Here is a 21,204-nt window from a genome sequence, read left to right on the forward strand (position 1 = left end):
GGGAAAAGTGGGGATGAAACAAAAAAGGAACTAACCATCTTACAAATAACAAACGAAAAGCGGTGAAGGAGAAGTGGGAAAATCACAATAACCTGGAGAAGGGGAGCGCTTTGGAATGGGTCATTTGTGGTGGAAGAGTTCATAGATATGGATGGGTGATTGTGGTGAACAGTGGTGAGCAGCTGTCTTGAAGCCCCGGAGGGAAGAATCGGACTTAACATACTGGGGAAGTTGGTTCCATTGGTGAGAGAAAAAGGTACAATAGTTCATTTGCCATTTTGAGAAGCTATGAATTGTCAAAGGTACAAGGTTGTTTTGGTTGATTTGTGATCCCAATGGGTCCCTGAAATATTCCAGCTGGGTTGTCCTCAGGACAACTTTGGGCAAACTTTTTATATGCAAATTAGGTCCGCCATTACTAAAAAATCGATTTGTTGAATATCTCTGCAACTATGCATGATAATGTCACAGAAATGGTGTCTATACCCATGTTTTCATGGTCAAGGATTAAGATAAAGGCTTTAAAAAAGTTACCACATCCATATATTTTGTCTTTATGCAAATTAGTTGCCGCCATTACTGAAAAATCGACTTTGTTGAATATCTCTGCAACTTTACATGATAATGTCACAGAAATGGTGTTTATATCTATGTTTTCATGGTCAAAAATTAAGATAAAGGCATTAAAAATGTTACCCTATCCATATACTTCAAGCTGTACACCATGTTGGAGGATCATGACATTTATTACGACAAAGTAACAATCGAATCACAACAAAAAACGGAAATCATGGAATTGTTAATGCAGTAATAATGTTGTACAGCATATTCATTCCAAACTAATGTTGCATGTGCAAACTAATCCATAAATTATACTCCAAACTCCTCAACACTAATCATCTTCATCATCATCATTCTCCGCATCATCCTGTACATTATCCTCCACATCATTCCTTGCCGTAAAAGGGTTGAAACAGCCTTCACCACCAGCGCACACGCAATAGGCCGTACATGACATGGTATGTCTGTGGCAGCTGCATCCCTCGGTACTGCATGCCTTGCCCTCCACTTTACATCCACAGCTTATGACATCGATGAGCCCTTGTGGAGCCGGAGGACGTATGTCAACGACAGGTGATGGAATACCATCATTTAATTCCTATCCAAATTGTGTGATGTCCACACAAGAAGGAGCCTGCTGATCAGCAGAACTTCCACAACATCATCTGAAGGTGTGCTCAGCGAACATGAAGAAGCAGATTCACTTCTGTTGGAGGCAATGCCATGATCTGCATTGGCTTCCCCTTCTTCCGGGAGTATAGCTGATAGCGTGCCATACTCATCGAAGTACCTGGCCGTTGACCATATAAGGCCGTGAAGAACTGTTGGCTTGTGTTCATTAGATCCTCGTGTGTGGCATCTTCCTCGCCCAGGACCTCAAACAGCCCTGGGAAGTCACCTTCCTTCAAAACATTCAGAGCGCTGATCTTCCCCTTGTTGAATGGGTAGGTAACTGTGTCGCAGCCACTCAGTGCATGCATTCCAGGTAACTGGAGACACTTCTGGCCCTGAAGCATACAGCTCGCGTTGATGTCAATCACTGCCCCATTCCAGCGTTCCATCTGGATACTGCAAATATTGTGCAGCTGCATCGCCCACACCCAGTACATCAAAAGCACAAATACATCGGTGTCATCACTCAGGATTCGAATCACCACCACAACAGATTCGGCAGCTTGTAGCAGGTATGAGATCATCGTGATATCTGCCTCAACATGTGCAAAGCCACCATCTCTACTCTCGATCGATATATCAGCACCCATGTTGAATGAGGAGAGCACCCGTGAGAGTTCCCGCTTGTTGTGCTTGTTCTTAAGAATGGCATCACGATTAGGCGAAAAAAAAATGTTGCATTGGCGTAACCCACCCGACCCTAAAAATTCCGCCGACCCTACGTTTTTTTTTTGTTTTTTTGCTATCGAAAAATTTTGCCGACCCTATTTTATTGCTATTTTTGTTGTTTTGCTGTCGTTTTCAAGTATCTTGTTGATTGCGATCGCGATCCCAAAAACCCGGAAGTGTTTTGGACAGAACCCGCCGACAAAAAGGGTGGTACTCGAGCCGGGGGAGATTTTGGGAGGGATTTATTAGGAAAAAAAAAAAAAAGATCCCGACCGACCTACCCTATTTTTCAGTGACCTGTTACGCCAATGCAACATTTTTTTTTTTTGGCCTTAGGAAGTGGACTGCCGATGGTCAAGTTATAGTCTGTTGAACCCTCACCACCACGTCACTTCCTCTCGTGGTCTTGCTGAGATATCATTATACCTGTCAAATACCAAAATCTTCTCGGTACCATCAGGATAACATGAGAGACGACGCTTGGTACTCTCAATGGCAATGGAGGCATCCCCTCCATGTGGCCAGATGATGTGGTAAAGCAGCTGCTGTGCATCTACGATCACGATGTCTGGAGCTGGAGCATCGAGTTGTTCACACCCAAATGATTGGCAAGAACAGATTTGTTGCCCTTGCGTAAGCAGTCATACTCATCGATAATTGAGGGTGGGAATGCACACAGTTCGTATTGAAAGATGGGTGCTAGCTTTAGCTGTCGTTGTTGTCCGACCATCAGAAGGTGAATGAAGATGGCCTCCATGTCAAAGGCAGTCTTACTGTCAATCTTCATGCCTCGTTTGAGTTGTTCCATCGTCTTGACCTGGCTGGAAATCTTGCCATGGAAGCCGGACGGCAGAGAGTTGCGGAATGACATGACCATCTTTTCTCCAATTACTACTGCATCTGCAACATTGACTTCCTTGGGAGCGACTTGGCCATTGACAATGTTGTAGAGGACATCGCTCGCCACTGCCAATGGGTGGGAATGTTTCGCTAATTCTGCAGCAATAAGGTTCCAGTCATCAATATCAAGCTTTCGCTGCTTCATACCTCTTTGTGTTTGGTCTGCAGTAATGCAATGGGTACTTTCTCAGAATACATGTGTTCCATGGCATCAGAGAGGTAGACCGAGATTGGAAATGAATTGATCCATTCTGTAACCAGCTCGGGCGAGAGTGTCATACCCTTCAATCCACCCTTTCCAGTCCTGATAGCTGTCTGCTCACCAAATTGGCCACCTGTAAATATATATTTATATAACAGTTAGATAAATTAATTATATAAGGAATGAATCCTCATGCATTTAAAATGAACAACCCACCTGATACTGAGTTCCAGGAGCCCTCGCTGTGACGACAGACGTGCTCCCGCGATGAGGTCAGTCTTGGCTGCTTCTGGCAGTAGGTGTCTTCTTTCTAGTAAGTGCCACGAGATATAGCGAGCATAGTGAACGTGACCTGCACTAAAGAAGTAGGGCAACATCCGCTCCAAGCACAGTTGTTGGAAGAGCCAGTTTCCCTCTCTCTCTGCTCACAGGAACTGATGAGCCAAGAGTGTCGGTTTCACCAGATTATCTACCCAGTATCTGCCCATAGGATTCTGCCTTGCATCTTCCATGTATGACACGATTTCCTCAAAGCTTTTTTCACCACCTTGTAGACAGTTCTGCAGCAGTGCCACTGACACCATGCGAAATGCTCTCATGGCATGCACCCTAAGAAGGACATGATAATAAGGCATCGCACCTGGATGAACGATAACATCCTCAAACCTTGTCGGATCCCACCACTTTACCTGCTGTGCAACCATGTACAGCTGCATATCGATGGACAGATTTGCATAGCTCATTCCCAGTTCACTTAGTGATTTCTTCATGTATAGTAGTGATGTGAGTACTGTATCAGGATGGGATGGTGGGGCATCTATGAGAGGACCAAACAGGTACACTGTCGCAGCCTTGGAAGGAGATGGAGCTTCCTGCCTGGCAAGTTGATTGTTGAATCCGTACCACTCCATGCTCTCGTCAGATCTTGAGTTCAGCCACTGTGTGTCCTTCAGCTGAGCAGCGCTGAGACTCTGTTCTCTGGCACAAACATCAGCATACGAGACTCCTGATGCCATTGGAATCATTGGAGGGTTGACCTTCTTCGGTCCCATGTAGTGCTGCAGTGGGATCGATCGACTGGTGCTGATGTTGAGAGAACGTGCAGCTGTTTTGAGCAGGCGCGGGATGACAAGGCTCATGACTCCAGGTTGAGCACTGCCTATCTGTATGATTCCAGCGGGATGTTGCTGAAACTCGTGAGCCATGACGTGGGTGGCTCGGCGTCCATTCAGGGTTGACACTAGAAGATCAAGATTGTCAAACCAACCAAAGATTGGTCCAACATTTCGCATCAAACCTATGGCCTGGTGTATCATGCTGCTTTTGTCACCCGAAAACTTTGCTGCTGATTTTCGGAAGCGAATGACCTCTTCATAGGACACAATGAAGCCGTGGTCATGTAGCAACTTGATCATCTCCGAACTACCATGCCTGTGGTGTAACTTCACTGCTAGCCCCAGCGTTGTCTGGTTTCTGATGCCGGTGATGTGGCCTTGAACCGCTCGGGTCAGGCTAAGAGACTGCTGGGTCACTTTTCCACTAGAAACCAATTCAGCAATTAGTTTCAACAAACTTGGGCTTGTCTGTTTGAGCGTGTTGCTGAGTGAAGTCACCCATATCATAGCCTGCATTGACCTGGACTGCTCGTGCCTCCACCCTGACCTGCCGGACGACAGTGTCCACGCTCTGCTCGTCGACTGATTCGTCCTTAACCAGCTTCAGAGACTTGCCTATAAGATGCCTGAACCCCACAACAGATGCACAACCCTCCATTCATACCACCACGATATCACTACCTAAATAGCTAGTGAGTTTCGCGAACATCTGTTGGCGAGATACCAAGCCACCGAGACCACAATACATATCGTGCAACTCAATGGTGGTCCAGGTACTGACATGTTGATTAGCATACATGTCATCCACTACGACCTTCAGAGCATCATCATCGAGCACAATAGGATCAGAAGATAAGTCAGCATACTTGGGAATAACCATTAACTTATTAAAACACTTCTTATGGTATTGTGCTTCAGCGGCTGGTAAATCTGTAAGAACACCTTTGATGCGGATTTCAACCTTTCTACCCCAATCATCATGCCTCCGCTCACATACATCTAGAAGCACATCTTTGAATGATGTAATGCCAGGACGATCACTGGTTTCACACTGGACTACACGTTCCCACCTGTCGGGGTGCTTGGGATCTTTCGGATGGCACTCATCACCACAAATGAAACAATGTTTTTTTAAAGTCGAATGTTGGAAGTTGCGATCGTCTGATCCTACTTGTCTGCGGCTCACTCTCGGACATGGGAAAACCTTCTTTCCGTTTCTTCGCCACGTATTTCGCCACATTGTGTTTCGATGTGTACACGCAGTTGCATGTCTTATGACAGCCTATGGATGCATTGTCTCCTTGTGTGTCCAGGACGGTCTGTAACTGGATACAGACATCATCATCACCCCGCTCCGTGCTCCTCTGAATCGGAGTGTGGATGCCTTGGATTCTAACTGTGTTGTGTGATCCTTTCTCATGGCAGCCCGGGAGCAGACACATTCCGCTCGCCATCGTTATATCCTGAAGACAGAATTGGATATTATTGATAGTTGCCACATGTACATCAATTAAATAATATCAAATACAGATATTATACCTATAAACCTTGATGTGGTAACATTTTTAATGCCTTTATCTTAATCCTTGACCATGAAAACATAGGTATAGACATCATTTCTGTGACATTATCATGTAAAGTTGCAGGGATATTCAACAAAGTCGATTTTTCGGTAATGGCGGCAACTAATTTGCATAAAGACAAAATATATGGATGTGGTAACTTTTTAATGCCTTGATCTTAATCCTTGACCATGAAAACATGGGTATAGACACCATTTCTGTGACATTATCCTGCAAAGTTGTGGAGATATTCAACAAAATCGATTTTTCGGTAATGGCGGCCCTAATTTGCATGCAAAAAAAATTGCCCAAAGTTGTCCTGAGGACAACCCAGCTGGAATACTTCAGGTACCCCTTAAGATGACAAATCAAGCAAAATACCTTGTACCTTTGACAATTCATAGGTACATTACAGTGAACAGAGGAAGGGCAAATGGACTACAAATGAGTGTAGGTGAGCAGTGAGCCTGGATTTTGGGAGTTTCACAAGAAGCCCATGTGCCCCTTCTGAAATGTGACAACATGCCACCAATATTTTTGAGGAAGTAGCCTGATAGGACAGTTTGGCCCTGAGATTTGCAATATAATGTTTTCCACCTGGCCTCAGAATGGACACACTTGTTGTGAGCCTTACAGAATGAACGAAGGTTACCCCCATTCAGGTTAGCCTTCCATGCTGAGAAAATAAGCTGCTTGACTGTAACCATGTCTCCTCAGGATTCAATGTTCTAGGTATAGACTCTAGTTGAAGGATGGATAGGAAAGTTACAGATGGTATTGGATAATCTGGTGCATGAGAGAAAAGTAGGCTTTTGTGAAAGAATTCCCAGGCAGAATCAATATCAGGTGATGTGGAAACTGTGGTCCAATTGTTATGAGAGGGCAAATTCAAGTCCCTGCCAGTTGGCCTATTCGAGCAGCCATACTCTACATACTGTATATGAGGTTGTTCCCTTATAATACCCAGATCGATATGGGTCTTGAGAAGAAAGTAACGAGAAAGAGCAAATAGGGGCAGAAGAAGAACAAGAGAGATTGCATGAAAAGCTGGCCATTACTAGGTCCAGGAGGGAGGATGAACCAGTTGTAGAAATCTGCATTGGAAAGTTCATAGATTGGGTCAAACCCACATTGTTGCAGAACACATTTACTGCAATGCCATGACATTCTTACCCAGCCAACACCAGTCAGCTGGTATGGTGACAGTTTAAATTGCTGCAGATGAGAAACAGAGTTGATCCATGGTCGAGGATATAGAAGTGTAAAGAGAGTCATCATCATTGCGTGCCTGGTATATCACACATGCAAACATTTGGCTGTTGTGGAGAGGTGTTCACAGCCAGATGTATTCCAGAGGGCTTGGAAGGTTTAATGAGGATAATGGGCAATGTGCAATGAAGTTATTGATGTACACAACAATACCGCCTCCAGGATGAGGGAGATAGTCAAAGTGGGACAGAGAATGGTCCTGGAAAGACAAAGAGGATTCGGAAACATGTTGTAAGAGGAACGTTTCTGTTAAACATAATGGGATTTTGGAAAATGGCCAAAGCTTGTTCATGGCAACTGAAATCTAAGAAGTGCTGGCTGAATTATTTCCAGAAGCATTTCATGATCAGAAAATACTTGTCTGAGCACAGGAGGTCCAACACGTTGTCTGAGACTTCCTTTTCCAAGCAGTCTTTGCATACCTGGAAATGGGCTACATTGCCATCCTTCTTATGCTTCTGTGCAGTCGCTCGATTTTTCTCTCAAAGGACTTTACACTGTCAATTTGAGTAGATATAAACATTTCTTGGCCTTACGACTTCAGATTCCATTTGTTGAGAAGTTTGGAGATGTGAAATATAAAGACCACGAGATCACATGGCCACTTGGGCTGGCAGGATGGCCGAGAGGTACGAACACTCATTTTTAAGCTGACTCGTTTGGGTTTGAACCTCGTTCCAGCTATAAACTGTCATGCTTGTATTTCATAGACAGGGTGATTCATCAATGTGTGTGCCGTCCTTCGATCAATGTTAAACCGGGTGTCCAGTCTGCCGGCATCGGTTGGTGGACATTAAAGATCCCACGGTGTCCTTCCTGAATAGTACGCGAGCTATCGCCGGCAACCTGACCCAATTCCAAATTCCTGCCATAATCTACAGAGGACACTGCATAAGCGGCACGGCTGCACCGTCGGCCAGCAATGCTACCCCACAGTGTTGCGCTGCATTTGAAAGAAGAAAAAGAAGAAGAAAATGGCCCCTCATTCTTGCTTCGCTGAGGTATGTGTTGACCATTTGATGCATATGTTGAGCAATGTCTTGCCTCAGAAGAAAGAAATGTCTCAGCGTGACCCCTCTGCTCCGCCATCAAACTCCTATGAAAGTCTCCATTACATGAAAGCTGTGAAAGAAAACATCTCCAAACTAGGCTTCAGATTTCTCCAAAAAGTCTTAAATTGGCAATGAATCAGGCCTCTGGACTTGGCATTTACACACTTGATGACATAATGTTCATGACACATTCCATCTTAGGAATATGCACAAAAGAGCTTCCTGAACAATAATGAAGTGGTGTTGAATAACATCCGCACTTTCATCTACAACAATTTTCTTGTCTTAGAGCTCCACAATGCCTGTTATTGATTGAACATAGATGGTGCACCCACTAACCGTAGACAAACTAACGAAATATGATCACTTAATTCTGCTTCCATCAAGTGGTTGGCACACCACATTTAACAAATGCAATTCCTGTAGTTGTCATTGAGGCTCATGGGAGAAAATAACTGCTCAGAAATTTTGAAGTCTTCTGTAAATCTTCAAAAGAAAATGAAGAGCTAAGCAATACCACCAATGCCAATGCTCTCGTCCAATTCTATAGAAGATTCAACAAGTTGTTATACTCTCTCTTGCAGTTGCTTCTGACTATAATTACCACTACTTGGCATGAGACATTGTTCTTTTAGAAAAGCTGACTTCTCGGAATGCAGACTTTCTTTTCTGGGAGTATTATAATCCACCTTCAAAAGGCAGTCTTTACTAAACTGACCATCACTAAATGGTTTTCACATCAGTACTATTTTTGAACCACGATACACACAAGGAACTTTAGCGCAGGAGGAGGCAACTCGGCCCATCACGCCTGCATTGCTCCAATGCCAGTATCCATCACTCATCCACACACAAGTTACCGCACCTATAAGTCCTACCAATATCCTCATACTCCGCTATCTACAATGCACCTCGGTACCCATATAATTCCAATTTATACCTACACATCCCCTCTACTGCCACTACCTTTTCAGGGAGATCAATCCATGCATTAACCACTATCTCACTGAAAGACCCCCTGCCTTAATACTATTCTAACTCTCATCTTATTTACCCTCACGCTGTGGTCCCTGGTCCCAACACTGTCCCTTCAGCTGAAAATCTCCACTGCACCTATCTTGTCCACACCCTTCATTATCTCAAACATCTCAATCAGATCTACTCATGATCACCTCCTTTCCGATGTAAAAAGTCCTGTTTCCTTCAGTCACTCCTAGATTAGTTTTGCTGGAATCTGCTCCTAGCTTCGGTGATCTCCCTGGAATGAATCATAGTATCCGTACGCTGTACCTTCTCTGTCATAATCTCTCTCTACCGAGTGCAGCCTGTGGCTGCTGGTTGCATCATTGGTTGGGACGCGGCTATGCCGCTGATGCAGTGTCCCCATTACCAGTACACTGGTGCTCATTTTGCCGACCTCGGAAGGATGACAGGCTGAGTCAACCTCCTGATGTATTTAATAGAGCGGCCAACCGGGCGTGAACTCAGGACCCTAGGATCCCAAGCCGCCACCCGAACCACTAAGCCAACACCAGTCTTTCTGTCATAATAATATTAATTGTTTAAAATGTGTAATATTGTAATGACCATTTACTTCACCTGGTCACTTTTGTCATGTTTCTTCCGTGCAGAGTTAGGGTTGGGTTACGGTCATTTGGCACATATGGACAAGTGGTAGTTCCCCCAAAAGGGGCTTAAGTTTCAAGGTTAATGTCTCCACTTTACACAAAGGTACATCATTTGAAAGGGTCGTTGTAGTTTCTAAATGTGTTGTCATTACCCTGGAAACATGCTTCAAAGGATTCTTATTCATCACTGAAATTTCACAATATGGCCAGAATTTTTTTTTTTTATATATTCGAGTTATTCGGAGTGGTTTCCCTTTTGATCAATTCGAAGTGAACAAGGGATCCATAGCTTCAGTTTTCAAATCTATCGTATTACTTTGTTTCATTGTCTATTTTGTGATTCTTCGAGAAAGCATTGAAATTTTTATTTCTTCTTCCTTTTGACATGTGCCAATCATGCAGGTGTCGTCGTTAAATCTCCAAAGGACAATGTTAATGTAAAAAGCTAATACTGGAAATTCAAAGTCCATACATTTGGCATTATCAGAATCTATTAAACTGAAGTTTTGTTTGTCCAGCAAGGTAGCGCACAGGTAGCGCATGTACTTCTTAGCTGCCTTGGTTGCTTTTGATCCGAGGCCCGATTATATACTGTTGGATCGGTGCTTCAAAGGCAGGAAAGTGCATCACAAAGTGCATCAGCCCTTGGATGGGCATTAAGTTGAGTATCCTGTCTGCAAGCATTAGCTGTTGGAAGTTTAAAAATCCCATGGTGGTATTTACAAAGAGGAGGCGAGTTACTAAACCGTGACCAGATTCAAGCCGAGCCAGCCAGTCGAATATCAGGCCTGACCACCCTGCTCAAGAAAGACTTTGGCCAAACTTTTCCCTCTGCTGACACCACAAGGAGGTAGTATGAATCGTGTCCTTTAAATATGTAGTAGTGGTAGTAGTAATAGTAATAACAGTTGAAGATTAAACTGAAGATATGTTGATATCAACACTGACAATCAGAAAATAAAATCAACACACAGTGTATAAGGAAGCTTTTCACTACACGTACGCAAAGCAAAAAGCGGGGTCAAACAATTGGTTCACTTTGTATGTCTATCTGTTTGTTTACAGATGTCAGTCTGTGATTAAGGAAGAAGTTAATTAGAATTGAAATTTATATTTTCAACACTGTAGAACACAAATCGGAATAGGAATCGGACCACAAACCTGCAGTTTAGGAGTACTTTGGATCTGAATTTGGCAAATTGTATGGAATCTTGTCCCAAGTGCAAATGTGTACAGAGGAGTAAGGTAATTGTTTTATTCTACCTGCCAGTCAAACAAAATTGAAAATCATTCCAAACAGGAACCTTATTGTATTTAAGGACACCAGAGAGGAAACAAACAACAAGCACAAATAACTGTTCTGTTCTTGCATATGGCAGCTTGGCTGCCAGGAAGCTATCATTTCTTGGAAGCACAGCTGTGCCACTAAAGCTGTGCCCCTCCACGAGTACACTGGTACTAATTTCACCAACCTCAGAAGGATGACAGGCTGAGTCAACCCCACTTGGTGTTAATTCAGCAGCCAACAGGGATCAAGCTCAGCATCCTAAGATCCTAAGCCAGCCATCCTTACCACGATGCCACCACCAGGCTTCCACAAATAACTAATTAAACGTGTTAAATAAGGTGGTGTAAAACACGATGCATTTCAGAAAGAAAGAAAACTTCCAAAAATAGTTTTTTATTCTATGACCTTTAAAATAATTATTTTATTTCAATTGAATTACATACTTGGACACTGTTAGAACACAAATCGCCTTATTGGCACTTCCAGAAACTTCCAGTTTTGCAGTATTTGGATAAAAAAAATCTTACGTCATTTTACACAATCTCGACCAATCCAACTTGCTGATCGCTCTTTGTTTTGGGGGAATATCGAGAGTTAGACGAAACACAGCTCGTAGGAAATATCAATCGTTCTCGGAAATGCAAAGCAAGAGTTTAAAAGACCCTTCCCATATCCTTTATCTCAAGACTTCCCGGGGTAAGGTGTTCTATGTCCTCTCTAGTTTGTTACATTGTTAATGTGACATGCAAAATATTAACAAGCATATGATGTGAGACGGCCATTTACACACGTTATGCTTGAAGCAAATAGCTCTCATTCTGAATTCGGCCTCAACAAAATCAACCTGCCAACAGTTTAAGGACCCTCTTTCCAATAAACAAAGCACAAAATAATTATAACATATTTCGTTTTCAAAAGCATGGAGAACAACAAAAGAATATATGTTTGACAACTGTATAACTTTTTTTCTAGAATACTTTGTTAGTCTCCATTACTCTTCTTCATCTCGCGTAGTAAGCTCTTGTATTGATTGCATTGCCAGATATTTTTTTTTACCTCTGACTGACAGGTATACAAGTTTGTGCAAGGCAATACTCTTTAGTGGTATACACGTACAGTTGTACAGAGACTCCAAGTAGTTTGTGAGGAAATCAAATCTCTGGGGATTGCAGACGCTGCAGTGCTCTCAAAGTATGAGTACACAGAAAACAGTCCAATTTCCTCTCCTTGCCAACAATGATCCAACAGCAATTCATGTGAGCTGACATCCATACCTTGATTTTCCACATTTCTCTTTGTCTGAACATGTTGTTTGATGGTGGTAAGCAAGATGGAGATGTTTCCATTTCAGTATAAATTTCACACATAATTTGTTCAAACTATAATGAGCTCTCACTTCTTTATCCAAAGACTCGTGTAGAAACGTTACGTAAACTTACATGCAGATTTCAATGTAGTATCTTCATCCTGGCCTCGTGACAACAGGTATCGAAAGCACTCGCAGTCTTTGACTTTCACCACGTCGATGACACATTTCTTCCCAGTGCCTAGGAAACAAAATGCTGAGTCACAGCCTGTCAATGAATGTACAGCAGGAAGTATTAGAGAGAAGGTGTCTGGCAGAGGTTTGCTGATATCACATGAGCATGTCTGAATCTGTGGCCATTTCTGATAGCTGTGGCAGCAACACTTTACATTCACAGCTCATGAACATGTTGTGTATCTGGAAGCTAATGAATGTCCAGGACTAATAATTTTGTGTTCATATATTTTATAATAACCCTTCTTCCTGTGATATGAGTGGGTCACAAATTTGGAACCGGCATGCATAGTATGAAGCAGCATGCGTGTAACTACTTCTTCCTGGATGTTTTATATCTCAGGTATTTCCCCTACCGTTACCAACACATTTTTTTTTTTGTTTGGCATGAAAACACCAGCAAGAACAAGCCTCCATGATGGAGGACTACAGCATTGTGGTTGAATCTGATTCACCAAATAATCACAGAGGAATTTGGTCAGAAATAGCCTTTTTGCTTGACAACAAGGAATTCCTTCCAAGGGGAAATTGAACGACCACCGGCTACAAAGGTACCGCCTTGCTTCAGTCCTATGTGAGCAGGCAGGGTAGTCTAGACTCCAGATGGATGAACACTCATTTTCACATGCATGTTGATTCATCAATTTGTGTGCCATCCATGGGGGATGGACGTTAAACTTGGCATCCTGTCTGCTGGCATCAGTTGGTGGACATTGAAGATGTCACAGTGTCCTTCACGAAGAGTATGCAAGCTATTGCTGGCACCCTGTCAAAATTCCAAGTTCCTGCTTTAACCTACAGGGGGCATTGCATCAGCAGAACAGCTATTCCCCCAGCAATTGATGCAACCCACAGCCATGTGCAGCATTCAAAATAATAACAAGAGGACTGACATGCTCTCCCTCTTTCTCTTCCCACCCTTGACAGAACATTCAATATCTCATCTATCAATTACACCCACAACTGTGTGATCCTATCAAAGCCAAATTTTCAACCAAGGTAAGCCACAACAAGGTTATCCAATGTTTTCGATTTGTTTTTATTTTTATTATTTTTAATTTTTTTGTTGTATACATTGTCAAGGCTCGTGGAAGAGCTAGAATACAGTACAGATCAGAATGCAGTATCACAAATGGAACTGCAGGAGATCCGTAGATGAGCAGCACCAGACTACATGCAGGGGTTCCATGCTGAGAAGTCCTGTAGGCCATCAACAAATATGGGAGATATTCATCCCAGTCATCCTGACGGGTGGTGTAAATAAGGCCAATTGTTGTAAATAAGGTCTTATTAAACCTTTGCACCATCTTGTCAGATTGAGGTCTTCGGGAAGTTGTCCAGGTTTTTAAATTGATAAGCATCTGCACACCTCTTTTAGTAATTGGCTCTCAAAATTTCGACTCTGGTTGGTGTGCAGCTTTTCCGGAATCCTGTGCCAACATCCAAATCCTTATACGAAGGCCTGTGCCTCAACCCCTGCTTCTTGGTTGGGAAGCACAAATGCCTCTGGCCACTTGGTAAAAATAGTCCATAACCATGAGGATATACTTATTGCCTTGGCTGGTGTGGGGTAGCGGTCCAAGTATGCCGATAGCCAATCACTCAAAGGGAACCCCCACCTGGTGAAGTTGTAATGGGGCCCTCATCCTCCATGCCAGTCCCTTTTTAGCAGTACAAGTGTCGCATGCTCGACACCAGTCCTTTATATCGCCCTCCATATTAACCAAATAGAACCTCTAGTGGATCCGCAATGCTGCATTTGACCTGCCAAAATGTCCGCAGGGGTGACTACCATGCACATTTTGCAAAATTGTGTTTTTTAATTTATTTGGGACTATTACCTGCCAATAATTTTTCTCAAAGGGAATATCTACCAATTTGTGATACAATATGTTATTTTTTAATTCTAGGGCATTCCACTGAGCCCAGTACACCTTTGTTTGTGCTCTGAGTTCCTCCCTGCAAGGCTGCTTACCCTCCCTTTTCCAATCACACACTGGTCCCAGTATGGAATCTTCCCTCTGGGCCATGCTACATTCCAACATGCCAAATTTGTCCCCTTATTAATGTTGGCCCTGTAATCTGGGCTGCACAGACTAGGATCTAAAGGCGCTGTCACACCTTGACGTTTTAGCCAGCAATGGCAACGTATAAAAATGTATGTAAAACTTTGGCGTACGCTGAAATTTTGATGTTTTTTTTTTTTAAGTTTTGGTCGTATGCATAACGTATTAGTAACGGGAACAGAACGTTTCATTGTCTTATAGATAACTTATACCAACGAATGCTTAGCCTGTTGTCGGCGTTCACAACCTATGCCCAACGATAGTTTAACTTAGGCATAGCGCGCTGCACGTATCGCTGACGATCACGTGGCATAGCCTGTTAAAAACCTGCCGCACGCTGATTTAAATCATAACCGGCTGGATATTGAAAGTGTCAACCATGCAGTCACACCTTGACGATTTAGCCAGCGTATGCCGACCTATGAAAAATTTGCCGAACCAAGCTAGCACACGTCGAATACGGTATGGGTAAGTTGTGTATACGTTAAGAGCACGCTGAAAAACGATGAAGTCCGCTGTCATATTTTGTGGTACGTTTAGTACGTCGTGAAATTTCAAGCATGCTGAAAATTTTACGACTTACTCGCCGTATGGCTCACACATTCCGCTACGCTGGGAATACGTTGTAGGCACGCTTCGCGATCGTTGACACACGTCGACACAAGTTCCTTGAAAGTTACTCATAAGTCAAAACACGTCGAGGTAATGTTTAGCATACCCGAAACTTATTTTCTCCGTCAAGGCACATTTTTTTCTCCTTAGCTCTGTGAAGGCACATGATGAAATATCTGAAGAGGTTGTTTGTTTTTTTTTTGGTTGAGGGTTTAATGGCGCTGTCAGAGCCAGGAGGCTCTATCCACGCCACGCACCAGAATCTGATCAAAACCGCCTACAGCCATAGCACTTCAAAGGCAGATACATTTTAAAAAGGTCTCCCACATTCCTTCAGGAATTTTAATACCGCCTTACAGAGTTGAGGGTGCTTCCAGTTCATCCGCAGCAGCATCACCTGCAGGTCCAACACCCTTATCCCCATAACTCTTATACGCCGTACAAGACGCTGCCTCGATTCCCCATAGAGAGGGCAATTTATAAATAAGTGGTTTAAATCTTCAGGTTTTCTGCACACATCACAGAACCCCGTTGGGTGACATCCAATTATATGGATGTATGCATTTAAGCGACAGTGCCCGAGTCTTATTCTACAAAGCACTACCTGGTCCCTCCGGGAGAGCCTGGGGAGCTTAACAAGCGGAACCACCTCCAACTGCACCTTGTGAAAAAATCTCCCCTTTGTGCAGGAGTCCCACTGACATTGCCATTTTCCCACAATACGGTCCTTGATCAGACTAATGATTTCTGAAGGTCCCAAGGGGATTTGGGTGACATTGTCCATTCTGAGGGCCTGCGTTGCCGCAAGGTCACTGGCCTCATTCCCCCCGATGCCCACATGAGCAGGGATCCAGCACAAATCCACCACCAGATCCCTCCAGTTCATGATGTTACACAAATGCCAAGCTTCTAGGACCAAGTCATACCTGCAGCCATGCTGTAAGGATTCCAGCGCCTGCAATGCCGAAAGTGAGTCCGAGAGGATAACTGCACTAAGAGGATTGAACTCGATTATCCATTCCATAACTGGGATGATTGCAAATAGTTCCGTCGAGAAAACTGAAAGATGATCGGTTAACCGAAAAGCCCTGAGCACACAGACATCGGGGATACATATCGCTGCCGCTGTCCTTCCAAGAGAGGGTTCGTTGGACCCATCCGCATATATATATATATATATATATATATATATATATATATATATATATATATATATATATATATATATATATATATGTGCAAAGATTGACACCAACTTGTATTTATAAACTCGATAGCCAGGTTGTGCTTTACCACAGGATTAACTGAATCCATTTTTCCCCAGAGATCCATGCGGAGACTTAGGGGTTCGAGTGTCCAGGGGGGCCAAATGGGGACTTTATGTTGGGGGCTGACTGGAAGGGAGTCCAGCTTCATTTCCTTGGCTAACTTGATACAGGCCAGGCCAAGAGGCAAGGAAGCAGAGTTGTTGTCTAACTTCAGGTATTCCCAACAATTTTCAAATTAGGATTTGCCAGGATGGCTGTCCCCAGAAGAAATGGATCAAGCCCAATATTTCATTCTCAGCATCTCCCAGCGAAGGGACAAGGGCATCTCACCTATTTCCACCAGAAGGGCAGACACTGGAGTGCTAGGAAAAGCACCTAAACATACACGAAGGGCTTTTGACTGGACAGTCTCAAGTTTTTTTCGGTTGCTCTTGGCCATATCACCAAAAGCCAGGCATCCGTAATCCAGGTGGGAACGAATTTTAGCTTTGTATATCATGAGAAGACTCACGATGTGCTCCCCACTCTGTTCCAGGGAGACAGCGTAATAAATTTATGCCTTTGGCACATTTACCTATCCGCTCCTTCACCTGCGGGGTCCAGATGAGTCCCTTATCGAAGGTGACTCCGAAGAAGGACACCACTCGAGATGGATGGATGCAAGTACCATTAATTACCATCGCTATATCATCCGTTTTCTTCTTTCGAGAAAATATGATAAACTTGGACTTATCAGCTGATAGTTTAAAATCCCAGTCTTTGGCCCATTTCTCCACGAGCCGGATATCGCCCTGGAGTTTTTTTACTCGAAGTAGCAAGATTTTTACACCGAATCCACGTAGCAATGTCATCAGCAAACAGGAATAACTTGCTATGGAGCTTGTGGATGGAGGCAACATCATTTATCATAATACTAGAGTGTTGGGCTTAAGCAGCTTCCCTGGGGAATGCCCTTATCAGAATGAAACGAAGAGGAGAGGCTCAGGCCAACCCTCACCTGAAATGTTCTATTCGATAAAAAGTCACCAATCCAATCGTGCATTCTGCCATTGACCCCGAGATGACTCAGTTTATAAAGGAGGCCATTTTTCCAGACTGAATCGTATGCCTTTTGGATATCGAGGAACACTCCCAGAAGCGACTCCTGATTACCTTGGGATTTCCTTGCATCATTTGCCAGCGCGGAAATGTGATCCATAACGGACCGTCCCTTTCGAAAACCGCTCTGGCCTTTATACAATAGGTTGTTCTTTTCCAAGAAGAAGACCAATCGGTTATTCACCATTTTCTCCATTAATTTGCAAACAACTGAGATAAGGGAGATCGGGCGATATGAAGATGGGACAGTGCCATCTTTCCCCTCTTTCAGGATAGGAATTACAATAGCGTGTTTCCAATCGCCGGGAAGCTTCCCGAAAGCCCAAATCCTATTGAAGAAACTCAGGAACACTCTCAACACCCGATCATCCAAGTGTTTGAACATAAGGAACGATAACCGATCCGGGCCTGGGACGCTATTCTTAACCGAACGAATCACCTGCTTCAGTTCCCAAATAGTGAAGTCAAGATTGAGTGAAGGATTTGAAGGCAGAACTGTATTGGTGATCACCCTGGTTTGACTTACAACTTGGGGAAAACGAGCCTCTAAAACGTCATCCTTTATGATATTCTCACTACGAGAAAAGAATTGGCCCACGGCTTCCACCTTGTCTGAATTAGAACACAGGGCTATGTTCTGGGAAATGATCACTGGAAAAGATCTCCCTCCCGACTTAACTCCCTGTATACTTTTGACTCTTCCTCATATAGTTTTGAGAGGGGTATCCAGATTAACTGATGAACAAAATGATTTCCAAGAGGCAGACTTGGCCCGTTTTATAGTTCTTTGGGCTATCGCCCTTTTCCTCTTATACTCTATAACGTCCTCCAACCTGAGGGTTTTCCTAAGTCTCTTTAGAGCCACCCATCTTCCCTGGATTGCCAATTTGCAATCCTCATTCCACCAGGGGACCTTAATTTTCCTACCCCCTGAAGGAATTGAGGTTGGGGTTGTTTCGCAAGCAATGTTATACATAATTTGAGCAATATTCTTATTGATGCTATCGATGTTGTGAACACCAATCTCTTCCTTCACTTCCCTGACACATCGATCTGAAAACTGACCCCAATTCGCCTTAGAAAAGTTCCAAGAAGCCGGACCGAGTGAGTCCACAGAACCCCTTTCACATTGGAGATTTGTGATCACAGGAAAGTGATCACTCCCGAGGTTGTCATCATGGACTTCCCAATTGCATCTCGCAGCTTCTATTGAAGAAATGAGAGTGAGATCCAGAGGGGACATCTTCCCTGTGAATGGATTTAAACATGTTCCCTGTCCGTCATTTAATATCACCATATCAAATTCATCGATCAAATCCTCAGTAATATCGCCGTTCCTATTAGTGTCTTTGGAGCCCCAGAGAATATTATGGCTGTTGAAATCGCCACATACAAGTACCACCCCCTCACACCTTGTAAAAACCTCCTGAAGACTCTTGTGCATCAATGGTTGGCAAGGATTATAGAAGTTTATAATTGTAACCCTCCCCCTGGAGCCATGGACCTTGATAAGAGTACACTCCAGCTCCGTAATGTCTTCCATTTCCATGAAGGGAACACCAAATTTCACCATAATGCCACACCCACCCCGTTTACCTCGAGCTCTATCCCTACGAATAAGGGTATACCCCGGCATATGGAATCGATTCTGCTCCTTGAGCCATGTTTCTTGGAAACAAATAATATCCAGTTTAGTTAACAACTCAGAGACGTATTTTTTAAATTTGGACCCATGCGCCACGAGACTTTTAGCATTCCATTGGATTATTAACATAAATTACATTGGGTCCTGAGACTGTTTGGCATCAGGACTGGTTTCTCTCTCTTTTTTATTGCCCGTCTTGTTAAATATCTTATTAATATCCTTGGTAGAAATACCATCCCATCCCAGATGTTTACAGGCTGCTGAACCAATAATGCTAATCTTCTCCGATCTCTTTTGCACAACAGCTATGCAATTTACCACCTCAGTAATAAATCCAATGAACCCCAATTTAGAAATGTTCAAAACCACCATGGCACTTGAATCCTCAGTTTGGCAATCCTGATCTATTGTCTCCGTCTGACAACCAACCAAAACTGTTTGTATCTTAACCGGAGCTGGAGTTTTAGTAATCCTATTCGTTTCTTTGACTGGCAACACAACTTTGGGGACCTTGAGCACCGCCTCCGCATACGATAACTTCCCAGTGGTTTTCACTTGCTGGATCTGGGCCGCTCTTTGAAATTCCAGACTGCCTCTGTAGGCTTCACTGTGCTCCCCACCGCAATTGGCACAGCACATCTTAACGCACGCACAACTCTCATACTCATGATCCCCATTACACTTGCTGAAACGCCGTTTACCCCGACAGGATGTTGCAGTATGACCGAATCTTTGGCATTTGTAACATCTTAAAGGGGGAGGGATATACTCCCGAACAGGAAAGGCTTGGTAGCCCAGGAACACTTTAGGGGGAAGAACCGGGATGGAGAAGGACAACACCACACATGTGGTATCGACCTTCACACCATCCCTCACCGACGTAAGACGACGAGCATCACCTACTCCCATGTCAGCCAAATGCCTCTTGATAACCTCCATATCAATGTCCAGGTCAATCCCCTAAATTACTCCCCGGCATTCCCTTAAAGACCTGTAGATGTGAGCAGATATTCGAATATCCCCGAAAAGAGAGACTCTCAGAATCTTTTCCCACTGGGCCACCGATTTGCACTGGATCAGAAGGTCACCCGATCGAAGTTTCCTTGTGTGGTGTAGCCTGCAGGCATGCAGGGCGGGGCATGATGATGGGAGGAGGGGTCGTCGTGGTCATCGTGTCTGTCAGGAATATAAGGAGTGCGCGCCGCCTGAGGCGTTGTAGGAATGCAGTAGTCGCTCGGCGTGTGAGCGTGCGGAGTACGTAATAAAGGAGAGCCGCGGGCAAAGTACGCCCGCGCTCGCGCTTGTGCAACACAGCCCGGCTCGACTGTTCCCCCGCTCGTGTCTGCCTGCTAAGCATCTTCTATCAGTACACCACAGTTGGCTGACGAGGATCTTCGGATCGGCGTGTGCAGGGCGGCAGCGAATAACCCGTGCGGTTCCAGGCTACGGAGCCAAGGGTCTCGCCGGCACAAGCATGGCAGAAGGTCGGGGCACGGCGCACGGGCGCGTACCCGTTTTCGGGGGAGATGACTTCGAGTTGTTTTCTGAACAGTTGGGTTGCTACTTCCGTGCGAATGATGTAGATGATGAAGAGAAACGCAAGTCGATCTTGCTCGCCTCGCTATCAACGGAGCACTACCGGCTGCTGAGTGATTTGGTGGCTCCAAATAAGCCCAGTGATGACGGGCTATCGTTTCAGGACATCGTGGCGAAAATGAAGACCCACTTGGCGCCAGAGAAGTCGTTGCAGCTCGCGCGGTTCCAGTTCGATCACCTCGCGAAGGGTGGCGAGGAGCGCGTTGCAGACTTCGTAGCACGGGTGAAGCATTCGGCCGTGCTTTGCAAGTTCATGGCAGAGGAGCGTCCGGCACGACTCAGAGATCGTTTTATTTCTGGTCTGCGAGACGCGAAGATGGTAGCAGCCATCCTGCGGTTGACCGACGTCACATTCGATTCGGCGGTCGGGACTGCTTTGTCGGTCGAGCAGACGCTCACGGATGTCCGCGCCATCGCTGGCTAGGACGTAATGAGTAGCTCCAGCTGGGGCATGTCGGCTG

The 21,204-nt window shown here is 44.3% G+C and overlaps 1 protein-coding gene and 1 pseudogene across 2 annotated transcripts in view; one reads left to right on the forward strand and one right to left on the reverse strand.

Annotated features, from left to right (window-relative positions):
• Positions 1 to 21,204, forward strand: part of LOC147020118 (regulator of G protein signaling 20-like) — a 195,137-nt gene that overhangs the window by 103,697 nt on the left and 70,236 nt on the right. For both annotated transcript variants that reach the window (XM_085895147.1, XM_085895146.1), the window contains exon 2: positions 13,386 to 13,457. The gene's annotated coding sequence lies outside the window, so the exon portion shown is untranslated. The remainder of the gene's footprint in view (positions 1 to 13,385; positions 13,458 to 21,204) is intronic.
• LOC147020119 (uncharacterized) lies at positions 892 to 5,573 on the reverse strand (annotated as a pseudogene).

Source organism: Eptatretus burgeri, chromosome 9 (genome assembly GCF_056783735.1).
Source record: "Eptatretus burgeri isolate ZD-2024b chromosome 9, Ebu_testis_v1, whole genome shotgun sequence".
Taxonomy (NCBI): Eukaryota; Metazoa; Chordata; class Myxini; order Myxiniformes; family Myxinidae; genus Eptatretus; species Eptatretus burgeri.